Source organism: Aphidius gifuensis, linkage group LG6 (assembly GCF_014905175.1).
Source record: "Aphidius gifuensis isolate YNYX2018 linkage group LG6, ASM1490517v1, whole genome shotgun sequence".
Lineage (NCBI taxonomy): Eukaryota > Metazoa > Arthropoda > Insecta > Hymenoptera > Braconidae > Aphidius > Aphidius gifuensis.
Genome location: NC_057793.1, coordinates 16,263,704 through 16,277,631, shown reverse-complemented (window position 1 = coordinate 16,277,631; position 13,928 = coordinate 16,263,704).

The window sequence follows — 13,928 nt, the reverse complement described above, 5'->3', positions numbered from 1 at the left end:
CATCACTATGCTTTCACATGTAGTGTAATTGTAATTGTCTCACCACGAAAATTAACTAGTCTATTGTTTTGATCAACTATTCTTAATTGTAGATGATCAATTGTCTTCACAGTAACTGGTAGATAGATTGGATTTGCTGGCACTTCTATTATTTTATAACCAGGTGCAACAGCTGGGAAAAAGTTATGTATGGTATGAACTTTTTTATCATTCACATAAGCACCAGTTGTGATGTTACACTCTATTCTGAGTGTATTTACTTTTATAATATTCACAGGAAAGTCTGATACATGTACTTGACCAGGCTCCAATAGTCTTGGTGCAAATCCAAGTAAACTTGCTGGTGATTTTGTCCTTGTAAAATGGTTCTTTCACTTTCAATAGATGAATGTAGCGTATTTTTATTGTATGTTAACTTGACTTTATGTGCTTCTAGTCCTTTGGCAAGATCATCAAGTTCATAACTACCAACTGGTATTGTAATTGTACCATCACTCTCATTACTATAGTATAGAATTTTGTTATTGTCTTTATCAATATTTGGTATTGAATTAAATGACAAAAAAGAAATGAGTGCTAGTGAATATTTTTTCCCATTAGATAATTGAATTGGTGGAAAATATTGTGCCTCAAGAATTGATGTTTGTCCAGTTAATGTTAAAGTTAGCGTATCACACATGACTAATGTATGGTGAAGACTAATTATTAATTTATATAACCTCCGCTTTTATAGTTTTCCACACAGGAAGGCAAGACATAAATGTCCACAATTAAACGTGTTCCAGTTTTGATAACGTTTATGATTAAAATTGATGCTACCAACATCAAGATAAGTGACGAGATCTTTTGGTGGTTGTAAATTGCCAAAACTATCAAAATATATTGCTAAATTCTTGTCAAGTTTTTTGTATGCAACCCAGTGTGTTCCAGCATTTTTTTTATCATCTAAATTGACAATTCCACACTCTCGTTTCCAAGGTCCACCTTTTGGCATGTCATTTCGCATGAATACTCCTCGAAAATTAGATATTTTTAATTTTTTTGCAAATATTAATAAATCATCGTCAGTCAAAGCTCTTTGTGGTAGCATCAGTTGAAGTTTTTTGGAGTCAGATAGAGACCCATCCCACTTTTATGTGGTGCCAAATGGAGACCTTTTCCTATGCTAATTGATTCCATCATTTTATTATGTCTTATATTCTCATTCAGCTGTTCTTTATTGGATGCAACACTATTAATTGCTTTAAAAACACCAGATACACCACCAACTAATCCACCTAGTGCTGATACAGCTGATAGGACTGGTATTAGTAGTGGTAATGCACCACCAATGTGTTTAGCAACTGGTAAAACTCTAGGTACAATAATGCTACTTTTACCACCACTATTTTTTATAGCCTCTTTTGCACCTTTTAATGCAGATTTAATTGCAATTTTTGTGTTATTTGAGCCATTTATTGCACGTTTGGCAGCTTGAACAATTTTTGAAAATGATGTTGTTTTTCTTTTAACACATTTTTTTGTTTTTTTCATGCTTTCTGCTTTTTTATTCTTAATGATAGACTTTTTGTTTTTTTTAATCAATTTTCCACCACTTTTCAAAATTTTTTTCTTCATAATAGATTTTGTTATTTTTTTCTTTTTATTTTTGCAACAAACTTTTGTTCCATCATCAAAACCCATACCAAATTTCGTTTTTAACTTCATTGCACCAGACACAAATGCAGCAGCTGCTTCCTCACCTAAGCTTGAGTCTTTAGCAAAAATTCTTTTAGCAGCTTCACGTGCTAAAATGTTATTGGCTGTATGACTTGCGTTAATATTTTCAGGATTTCTAGAATAAGCAATATCGTGAGTCTTGCAGGCTGCATCCAGTGGATTTATTCCAGTATCACCTCGTGCCAAGCGTTTTTCAAGCTTGGTTCCTGGACCACAATATGAATAACCAGGAAGGTGCAGTTCAATTGGTAGTTTATTTATTAGTTTATTAAGCAATCCTTTCCCACTACGTTTTTTATTTTTTTTCTTATTTTTACTTGATGTATGTTCAATCATAGTTGATGTCAGACTGCTTTTATTGACTATAAAACGAGTTAATTTATACTAATCTACATCAGTCTTCAATACAATGGAGTACAAGAAACAAGCATTGAAATTGCCAGTTATCAACTTCGACATAGTTACAGAAAAAAGTGGCAATGGTTTAATAGAGAAAAAACGTCATGGTGATTTGTTGCCAAATACAATACGGTGTGCAATTATTGGTGGTAGTAATTGTGGCAAAACTAATGCACTTCTGAGTCTGATTGTGGATCCAAATGGTTTACGTTTTGCAAATATTTACATTTATAGTAAATCATTATATCAGCCAAAATACCAATATTTAGAGAAACTATTAGAGCCACTGGAAAATATTAATTATTATAAATTTTCAAATAATGAACAAGTTGTACCGGTTGATGATGCAAAGCCAAACTCATTGTTTATATTTGATGATGTTGCTACTGAAAATCAACAACCAATACGAGATTATTTTTCAATGGGCAGACATTGTGCAGTTGATTCATTTTATTTATGTCAATCTTATGCACGAATCCCGAAACATTTAATTCGAGACAACATTAATTTTTTGATTGTGTTTCCATGCGATGAAACAAACCTGAAGCATATTTATCAAGATCATGCAAATATGGATATGGAATATAATAAATTTAGACAAATGTGTATGAAATGTTGGAAAGAAAAGTATTGTTTCCTGTGCATTGATAAAGATTGTGAATTAAATGATGGTAGATATAGGAAAAATTTCGACTGTTTTATAACTATAAATAATAAAACAATCTGTTAAATTGCATTAGTATGCTGTAGAATCTTGTGCAATCAAGATGCCACTCAGCAAACAAGCTCTTGCTAGTGCAGCAAAATTTCTAAGTGAAATGGAAAAAGTGCAAAATGTTATACGAAAAAAATATCAAATGTTGAAATTAGGAAGAGTAAATATGTCTGAATCTGCGAATGAATATTTACAACCTGTCATTACACCTCTCAATAAAATAGCAGATAAATTGTCAACAAGTGACAATAGTGAAAATAACAAAATCAATGTTAATAAAACAAATTATAATGAGGAAAAAAATTTGATCACATTTGATAATATGGACATTGGGACAAAAAGTTCTAATTCTAATGATAATGATGTAACAATAACAGAATCTACAAATGAGGAAGAAGAAGAAGAGAATGTTGATGAAAAAAATGAAGATAAAGATATCAATGAACAGTTGACTAATTATGCAAAAATAATTAATACTTTAGAGTGGGATAAAGAATATGGCGTGAGAAAAATAAATTCTGAATTTAAAATTGGAAATAGTGTGGCTACATTCAAAAATAACAAGCTAGATGTTGCAAACAAAACATATGACATTACCGACGGGTTGATGCAATTATTATTTATGAAAAAGCCCAATAAAACATTCATTACTCTCGACGATGAAAAAAACTACAGTGAAATTATTTTAGATACAAATGGACATTTAAAATATCACAAAGCAAAAAATGCTATAAAAAATCAAGCATCACAAAAATTTATGACATTTTTATTACCACACATAACAAATGCTCCACATGGATCGGGATTTTCTTTACCAACAAGTATGATTATTCAATCAAAGAATTCCAATACTTTTAATAATGTTTACTGGAATGATCCGAATGAGCTTGTTGATAGATTACGTTTACTATGTGCTTCACAAACTGCTGGCAATCCAAGTCACAACAATGAAATAATGTCGATAATTGAAGAATTGAGAGAAGCAAATATTATATATTAAATCAGAATAAAAATTCAGCATCAGTCATTATATAGATATTAGTGAATAATGAGTAAAATTAAAGAAGATGTTGTACGAGAGTTACACACTCAAGCTCGTAAAAATTTTCTAAGACGTAAAGTTGTCATTCGTGACAAGGACGAATGTTGGCAGGCTGATCTTGTCGATATGATTGAGCATGCACAAGTAAATTCTGGATATAAATATATTCTAACAGTCATTGATAATTTTTCAAAATTCAGCTGGGCAATTGGTCTCAAAAGTAAATCGGGAAAAGAAGTCTCTGCTGCAATGGAAAAAATATTTAAACAAGGACGAGTTTGCAAAAATCTTCATGTTGATCAAGGAACAGAGTTTTATAATGCAATTTTCAAAAAAATGTTAAAAAAATACAATGTCCATTTGTATTCAACATATACACATTTAAAAGCATCAATCATTGAACGATTCAATAGAACAATTAAGAATAAAATGTGGTTTAAATTCAGTTTACAAGGTAGCTACAAATGGATAAAAATATTACAAGAATTGATTGAAGAGTATAATAATACAAAACATCGAACAATTAAAATGAGACCTTGTGAAGTTGTTGGAAAAAATATAGAAATTTTAAAACAAACTGTATATGACAATTTAAATTATTGCCATGTAAAGCCGAAATTTAATGTCAATGATAATGTACGAATCAGCAAGTATAAACACATCTTTGAGAAAGGTTACAAACCAAACTGGACAAATGAAATATTTACAATTATAAAAATAAATAAGACTGCACCTGTAACATATAAACTCAAAGACTATCAAGAAAATCCAATTCAAGGATGTTTTTATAATGAAGAATTACAGCGTGTAAAACATTCAGACATTTATTTAATTGAAAAAGTAATAAAAAAACGGGGTGATAAAATTTATGTAAAATATTTGGGGTTTGATAATAGCCATAATGAATGGTTAAATAAAAACGCAATACAATAAAATTTTTAATGATTCTATTTATTTATTTATTAATCTCCACATTAATCCTAAATTACATTATTTTAAACATTAATATTTACATGCACGCACACACACACACACACACACATATCCAGTTAGGCATGAATTTTTTTATTTATTTATTTATTTATATTATTTTTATTCATACATTTATCTATACACTTATTCTACATCCATAGGTATATCGTTGGAAAATTTATTAATATTATTATCATAAATATCACTGTCATTCACATTTGGATACCAGGGTAAAGTATCTGTACTATTGGCAATCATTTTACGTTTATCATCACCTGAGCTTAAAGCTAATTTTTTTTGTTTGATTGTTGTCACTACATGACGTTTGGATTGAATCAAATTTTGCTCCCGAACAATATTTGTATTATTAAATAAACAATGTTTAAAATCATCAAATGTTATAGTCTGCAATGCAGCCTTTTTTACACCCTTTGCTTTTGATTGTATTGGATTTTTTTCAACTAATGCTCGAGTAGAATACATTTTAGCCCTTAAACCAATAAATTCTAATAATATTTTCCCACCAAACTCATCTTTCATTAGACCAATCTCTTTATTATTTAATTGTATTATACCAAACGGATTCGCTTGTTGATAATTCGATGTATCAAATTTATGTGAATCTCTTCGCATAATTTTGTATACATCATGGTCTTTTATACCACATATAAGTGAATCTGTATCAGTATAATACAACTTTACACAATTTGGAAATACTTTATGTAAATAATTATAAAAAAAATCATAAATATAAATTTTCGATGTGTCTAATACAGTCATACCAGCATATATCGGCTTGTCAAATAAGACTTTCATTCTACTCATTTCAATGACAGTCATACCACCAATAACATCAGATCCAACATAATTAGGTTTAGCTATTAAAGCCTTTGCCCCATAACGACCCTCAGCTTGTGTAACAATTCGTACATCCCTATGTCTACGACAATCTTCCATTAATTTACCAAAAACAGAATTATTTTGCCCCTTGAAATATGCAACTTGAAATTCATTTGTAGCTTTTTTACGTAGATCGGTATTTAAATCAATATATTTTTTTAACCAGTCTTTCTGTTGGAATTTTAAAACGCGATGAACTTGTGTTATTTTCAAACCTAACTGCAAGTACATTTGTAAATTTCGATAATGAACAATATACTTCTTCTTGGGATAAAATGTTGTTAATAATTTTTTAAATTTTGATGTTGGGTGTGGTGGTAGATCATGTACTGGTGCTAATGGCAAATCGCGATGTTTATTCCAAAGTTCTGGGCTATATGATAAATCAACTTCTAGAATATAACCCCATTCAGCATCTACAGCAATTGATTCTAGTGAATTTAAATCAAAATTTTTATCCCACTGAAAATTGGCAAAAGGTAAATGCGTTCTCATTGCACCACCGTACATATTGTTGACATCATAGTACATTAAATAATATTCTGGCATATTAGGATTAAATGCATCACCCATATATGGATTATTTGCAAGACCATGACGACTCGAACACTGAACAAGCCCACCGCGAATCCCACCCTCAATAAACAACATCATCTCTGGATCAGTCAATAATTCTAATTCTACTTGTGTAATTTTTAACATTGCTTGCATTGATAATGATGGACTGGTTAAAAAATGTAATGGATCAAGCTGATATGTATGCATTGTACTGTCTCTAAAATTTTCAAAAATATCTGCCAATAATAAAATATCAGTTCTTAAATATAAGTCTGAATATTCACCAAGTGTTTTTATTTTAAATGTATTCCAAACTTTGCAAGCATGCTCATAATCAACATCACTAATATGAGAATTATTTAATATAGAGAAGAAATCATTTTTAGATGGTAAACTTGGTCTTTCTAATTTATTAAAATCAGACACATATTCATATGGAAATGTCCCTTTTTTCGTAACTAAATTGAATTTATTAATATCAGTATAAAATTGCTTGGTTATTTTTTTATCACAATCATTTAAATATGATGATAACTTGTCAATGCTTGATGGCATAAACCTAAATGAATCAATAAATCTAAGTTGGATCCTAGTTCCTTTTACATATTTTGTAAATGAAATATATTTCTCTCTATTTACTGGGAGTAATTTAATTTTGCCAGGAAATCTAGTAGCTAATTTTACAATTAAATGGTGTGAATCATATTCACTCATATTATGACTTACACAATTAATTATACATGACTCTTGATAATCAATGTTACATGTACGATGTGCGGCCCCCCGGTAGGTTTTTTCAAAATGATGATGATCTCGTACCTTTGGATCCTTGATGGTGAATGGCTTCTTGCAGAGGTAGCATATTTTGGCTATGTTAAATGAGTGTTCATCTGCTGGTGTCATTGTGATACTTCTGTTGATATCTAATATTCTATTGACATCCTGCGCAATTTTGTATAATTCATCGATGAACCAATCTATGCAATTTTCACCACGGTTTAGCTCAAATTTAGATAATGATGCATCATAATCACATTTAAAAAAATAACCAACACTATATGGTACATGATGATGTATTATTTGATTATTAGTTGTGCCATTTGGTATGCCAGGTGCTTCCTCAACTTTTTCCAATAAACACTCAACGTCCAAGTATACAACAAATGGTACCTTCAGCTGATATTTGTAATTTTTAAATTTTAAAATATTATTTGATACCTTTGGTAAAACCATCCGGTACTTATTCTTAGATTCACAAGCTTCACGATGATCTATCACAGATTTTTCTAAATTAAAATGGCACAAGCATCGATCACAAAAATATGTTTTACCTTTATGCTTCGACAATTGTGCAGAGACTAATCTTGATAAATCACGAATCCATACATAATGATACTCATCAGCTTGATTTAAATAATCAGAATCATCATCATTCTCATCATCTGAATCTAAATTTTCTTCATCTTCATGATTTTTTCTCAGCATCAATAAGTGTATTGTTTTTTTTACAAATGTTTTATTAAAATTGAGATTTTTTGTTGGCTCTTTTGGAATATATTTACTCAAATGATATGGCACAATCATTTGTTTTTTACAACCGTTCTTCAACATTTTTATTTTATAATCATCATCACGATCATATTCTAGGCCATATATTGATATTGAAAGATCATTTATTTTCTCAAATTTACCAACATCTTCTAATGATAATGGGTATGTAAATTTATCATAATTCAATATATTTAGGAATGCATTTGCTTCTCGTGCAGTTTTATATTTTGCAGTTCTTTCAGGATGTATTTCCCATTGGTACATTCCTGCTAGCACTGACCACAAAAAACAATACTGGTCTTGCTTATTTTGCACGTTCACAACACTTTTCTTTAATGCAATCCATTTCGGCACTTCAAAGAAAGTTGATGCACCACCATTTAATGGAGAATACTCATCTAGGTGAACTTCAAGATCTAAAACTTCACGAAGTGTCCAACCAGAGTCTTTCATCTCACACTCTTCACTTTGGGTTTTTAGTTTTTCTAATTTAATTGTCAATTCTTCATCTAAATTTGTTGACTGAAGCACAATTACACAACCACTTGAAAAATATTTAGTTTCTATCGTTATTTCTTCACTTTTGGCAATTTCATATTTACATGATAAAATTAAATTAATTTTATAACCATTTCTTTCTGTTAATACACTTCTCACTTTTTCAATTAATAAACTTTTACAATTATTTAAAAAACTATCTATATCAATATGTCCTAAATTTATGATTGCACCTATTGTAATTACACCATTAAAAGCACTTGCAATATCCTTCCACATAATACGTACATCTTCTGCATTTTTTTCATCACTATCACTAACACTAGCATTATTTATATTATTATTATTATTTATATTATTATTATTATTATTATTATTATTATCAACAAAAGCACCTCTACCACTGATTTTTTTTTTAAAACATTTTACTTTTTCTAGTTCACGCGCAGCAATTTTTTTCGTTGTTGCAAATAAACTTTTTTGATGTGAATTTAATTCACCATCTCTCAAAATGTGATTATATTCATTTATTTTACGCTCGAAAATGTCAATAATATCTTGAATAATATCGCGGTCTCTAATTTCTTTTACACGTTCACACTCACTCTCAAAAAATTTTCTGTGTATTAAATGTGTAAATATTGACATTGATTGATCAACTTCTAAATTATTTGCCATGATTTTTTCTTATTCGTCTTTTAAGCAAGTTACTCGAAAGAAAGTTGTGTGACTGTTGGCACATGAGTTTTTGTCCAATATATATAGGCAAAAAAAAAATAATATTATAATTATTTAAGAACTGCATGTGCACAATGCTAAAACCTGTACTTACAAACTCAAGCTTTAGACAATGAAATTTTGAGAAATATATTCCAAGAGATTTATTTTTCCACACATCATTTTCAAGCAACATATTTATTTGGCATGCCATTCGTCGAACTTTAATCTGAGAATTGGCAATGTGTTGCATTGACAATTTTGTATTTTTCTTTTTTCTCCGGAACCAAAATTAAATATTATTTTTTTTTGTCATCTACTTATATTTTTCCCCGAAACAAAAAATTGAATATTATTTTTCACACATCTTTACATATGGCATATGTGCTGGGACTTATAAGTCATTGCTGGATATTTTTTTTTTTGAAGACATTATGCACATGCAAAAATCACCAGCAGTTCAACTTTTGGATTATAACATAATCCTTAAAATGTTCATCTGGCATTTTGGCAACGGAGAAATTTTCGGATTTTCATAGAATTTTTACTATACACAATGTTAAAGTCTGGCATTGGAATAATCTTCACACATCTTCAGTACACCTGTATGTGCTGTTTTATAATCTTTGATTACACATATGGGGTTTTCAGTTTGGACAAATTTTTAAACCAATAGAATTTTAGGGTGAGTTGTGGGAGAAGGCAATTTTGTCTGTATATAAAGACGTACATTTACAATATTCAACATTAAAATCGAAGTCACAAAAATGGAAGGTTCAACATTCTCAAACTTGGTAAGTAAAATATTATTAATATTCTCTCTAAACATTTTATATTTACTGTGTTATATTCCCTCATGTTAATTTTCTACTTATAATTTTAATTTGCAATTTCAAACATTTCAGCTTAAGATTCACACTGATGCATTGAAACCAATGGTCAGCTTTGAATTACGCTGTCGAGAACGTGTGGAAGAAGGAAGAGCTTTTCCATTTTTAAAACGAGCAAGTCAGTTAAGATTAATCAAGTATCACACTTGTGCAATTGCTGGATTAATTAGATCATCGAGGCTCTATAAAAATTTTTGTATGTGTTTTGCTACTTTTATTATGAATATACTTGGCGTACCTTTGTACTGGCGTTTCAAAAACGTACCTCGAAAAGTACAACTGTACCTCCTGCGGCAACACTGATTGATATACGTAAGTATTTGTCTATGTACTTAATATAATTATTATTATTGTTATTATTATGAGTATGTAGTAATAGTTGAATAATTTTGAATTTTATTTGTTATAGATCAATTAACTGGGACTGACTGGAGGGATCAAGATGATAGAGCACTTGCAGACCATGATGCTCCATACAACATCACATCCAATGGTAAATTTCATTTTATATTTATTGAATAGATAATTTATGATAATAATTTGTAATTTTAATTTTATTTATTTATCTTGTTTTATAGGAACTTTCCAAATTACAAAATCACCAATGGGTCGAGCATTAATTGTGTACAGTAAGTAACAATTAATAAACAAATACTTTTTTAATTTCATGTATATTTAATATTGTTTTATATGAATTTTCATTTCATTGCAGAAATTACACCCCTGCGTCATATTTGGGATGGCCATCTTGATGGTGCAATATCAGACAAGGAGATGGATGAAGATGAGGATGACAATGAAGAAATAATAGAAGTTGGAGATGAAGATGGTCATGCTGATGAAGGAATTGGTGATGAAATTATTGATGTATAAAAATAACAATTTTAGATTTCAAATAAAAAATTATAAAATCATATTTATATTTGCCTATGCTCCATTTTTTATATTTTAATACAATTTAATTTCCATAGCATTCCTTGATTATTTATTTAGTTATTTATATATTTGTTTATTTATTTATTTATTTATGTTTTTAAATTTAAGTAGTAAAAAATTTTGTAATATATGTAAAATTAAAATTTTGTAATATATATTGATTTATATTTATATTTAATAATATTACTAGCATTCTGAAGATTTGTAAATAAATTTCTATTTGTTATTTCATAGAAATATTTTATAAATTAAGTAATGCATTGATCCTATGGCTAAATATATATGAAACCATCGAACATCACCTTCAGCAAAATGCTGGTGTGGTCCTGAGCATTAGGCTCTCGACTCTCACCCAGAGGGTCCGGGTTCAAATCCCCGTCGGAACAAAAATTATTTTTTTCAAAAAAAAGAAAAAAAACAAAATGGCGGCTCTATCAATTACGAAATTTATTTATTTAATTGCACAGCGGGGGTCTTTGATATCAAATTGTCCGAGAACCCGCTTTGGTACACTACTGACTTCATTCATAAACCAAGGCGTACAAGTATTTACATCAAAACAAAAAGTGTCTAAAATTTAGGTAATTTTGTTTTGAATTAAACCAAATCTGTTATAAGGCTATCTGTAATATTGTCTAAAATTTAGACACTTTTGTTTTTAAGGAAACGAAATCTGTTATAAAGCAAGACGACAATGTTTAGAATTTAGACATTTTTGTAATTAATAAAACCAAACGTGTTACAAAGCAAGACATAACAGTGTCTAGACTTTAGACATTTTTGTTTTTTAACTAACAAAATCTGTTACAAAGCAAGACGACCGTGTCTAGAATTTAGACATTTTTGTAATTAATGAAAATAAACTTGTTACAAAGCAAGACGACAATGTCTAGAATTTAGACATTTTTGTTTTTTAATAAACAAAATCTGCTACGGACTGAATCGCTGAGATCGATTACAATACTCGTTCAAGCCTTGTACGAGCGTGGTTACAAGGCTTGTACAATGTATGTACAACGATGGTTTTTGATTTCGTTTATCGCTCGCGTGTATTCTGCTTGTACAAGCAATGTACAAGCCATGTATACAATACTTGTACAAGACTCACACAAGACTTGTTAGAAGTTACCCGAGTAGAAATTCAGTTCAGGATATGATCAAAACTTGATGAGGCAACTTGATCTCAGATCAAGTTTTGATCAGACAACTTGATTAAGAATTGATCAAAACGTAACGCAAAAATGGATCAAGGCTTGATCAAGATTTTTTATCAAAAAGTGATCAAGAAACCTTAATAAGAAAATGATAATTTATTATATTTTTATTATATTATTCTACATTATTGTTATTATTTTTTTTAATTATCTCAATATAATTTTTTGCGGTTTCATTGATATTTTTTTTTCGAACAACGCAAAGTTCATTAATTAATTTGCTCAATGTTGTTGCATTTAATTCTTTTTTAAACTCGATTTCATATCATCAAAATCATGTTTAATTAATTCAGCAGCTATGGGCTCACTCAAAATTGGCCAGTCTTGTATAAAATCATCAGTAGTATTGTAGTTGCTACTTTTTCTTATTTTCATTGTGTCCACCCAATTCTTTAAAACGAGCTCCTTTGGCTCTCTATTGGTTTTCAACCGATCCTTTTTTTTCTTTAGTCCATCATCAATATTATCATCATCATCATCTGTTATATGTGAAGCAGTAAATAAAATATATTTAAAATAAATTCAATAAATAGAAATGGAAGTAAAAAATAAACTTACCAATTTTGTTCAGAGTTTCTTCCTTGCCTTTTTCGTTATATACATTTTTTTTTTTATAATTAAATTTTCTGTATATAAGTGGTAGTTTGCCTCTTGAAGCTACAGCTTTAATATTTTTTGCTTTACATCCACTAATCTTGGGTATATAATACAGTTGTTCTGGCTTTTCGCAAGTAAAAATTTTACAAATTTTTTGGTCCAGAATATTAAAATCTTCATTTAAAAGTCTGTGAAATTGTTAATTGTATAGTAATAAAATGATAATAATGATAATGCTTAATAATATATTATGTATAAAATACAGATAAATAAGGTTTTAAAAATAAAAATATTACTCTACTTCCTTATTAGTATTATTACTATAGATAATATTTTTCAGGCTTTTTTTTCTTGCTGAAGTTTATGTGAGATGTAACCATTTAATGGTAAAAATAAGTTAGCTTTTTAATTATTGATTAAGAGTTAAATACAGTCAACAACATTGTATCGATAAAATGGATAATAATTAATAATTAATTAACGATATAAAGTACGATTTTAAAAACAACGGGTAATTCTCGACGTGTTTCAATATTACGATCATTATTATCATCTTTATTTTTAGAAATTTTGTAAGGTGATAATACCACAATTTTTCTTGAATATGTGTACACTGTGTATTTGCCAAATAATTCAGTAGAATTTGAAATCTATCAGGATTAAAGAAACCAATTTTTTTACAAGCTTTAACAATGACGGTCAAACGTCGAATTGTTGCATTGAAAAAATTACTAAGACTGTCTTTTTATTCTTCTTATGAAATTTTTTTTTAAAATTTGAACAAGTAAACTGGCGCATAGTGCTTGTAATTATTATTGTTGTTGTTATTTCAGTTTTTTTTGGGGTAGTCTTATTTGCAATTTGTTGGTGATGTTAGTAATGTTGTTGTGGCAGTAGTGGAGTTGATGTTATTATAGGATCAGGCATATCTTGTCTCGTTAAATTAATTATTTGCTGGATTTGTGATAGAGCGACATCCAGAAAGTAAATTTGGTTCTAATGGCAATGGAATTATTATTCGTGATTATGTTGGTAATTGTTAATATTTTGCTAATTGCTGATTGATCCACTTCCTTTAACTTGATTACCGAAAAATAAATTATATATGGTACCTCTTTAATAATCAAATATTTTTTTTATCGTGAATTTTATTAATTGATATTTTTGACTAATTCTTGATGTGAAAAAATCGAGTTAAAATATTAAAGCTTCACTGAAAG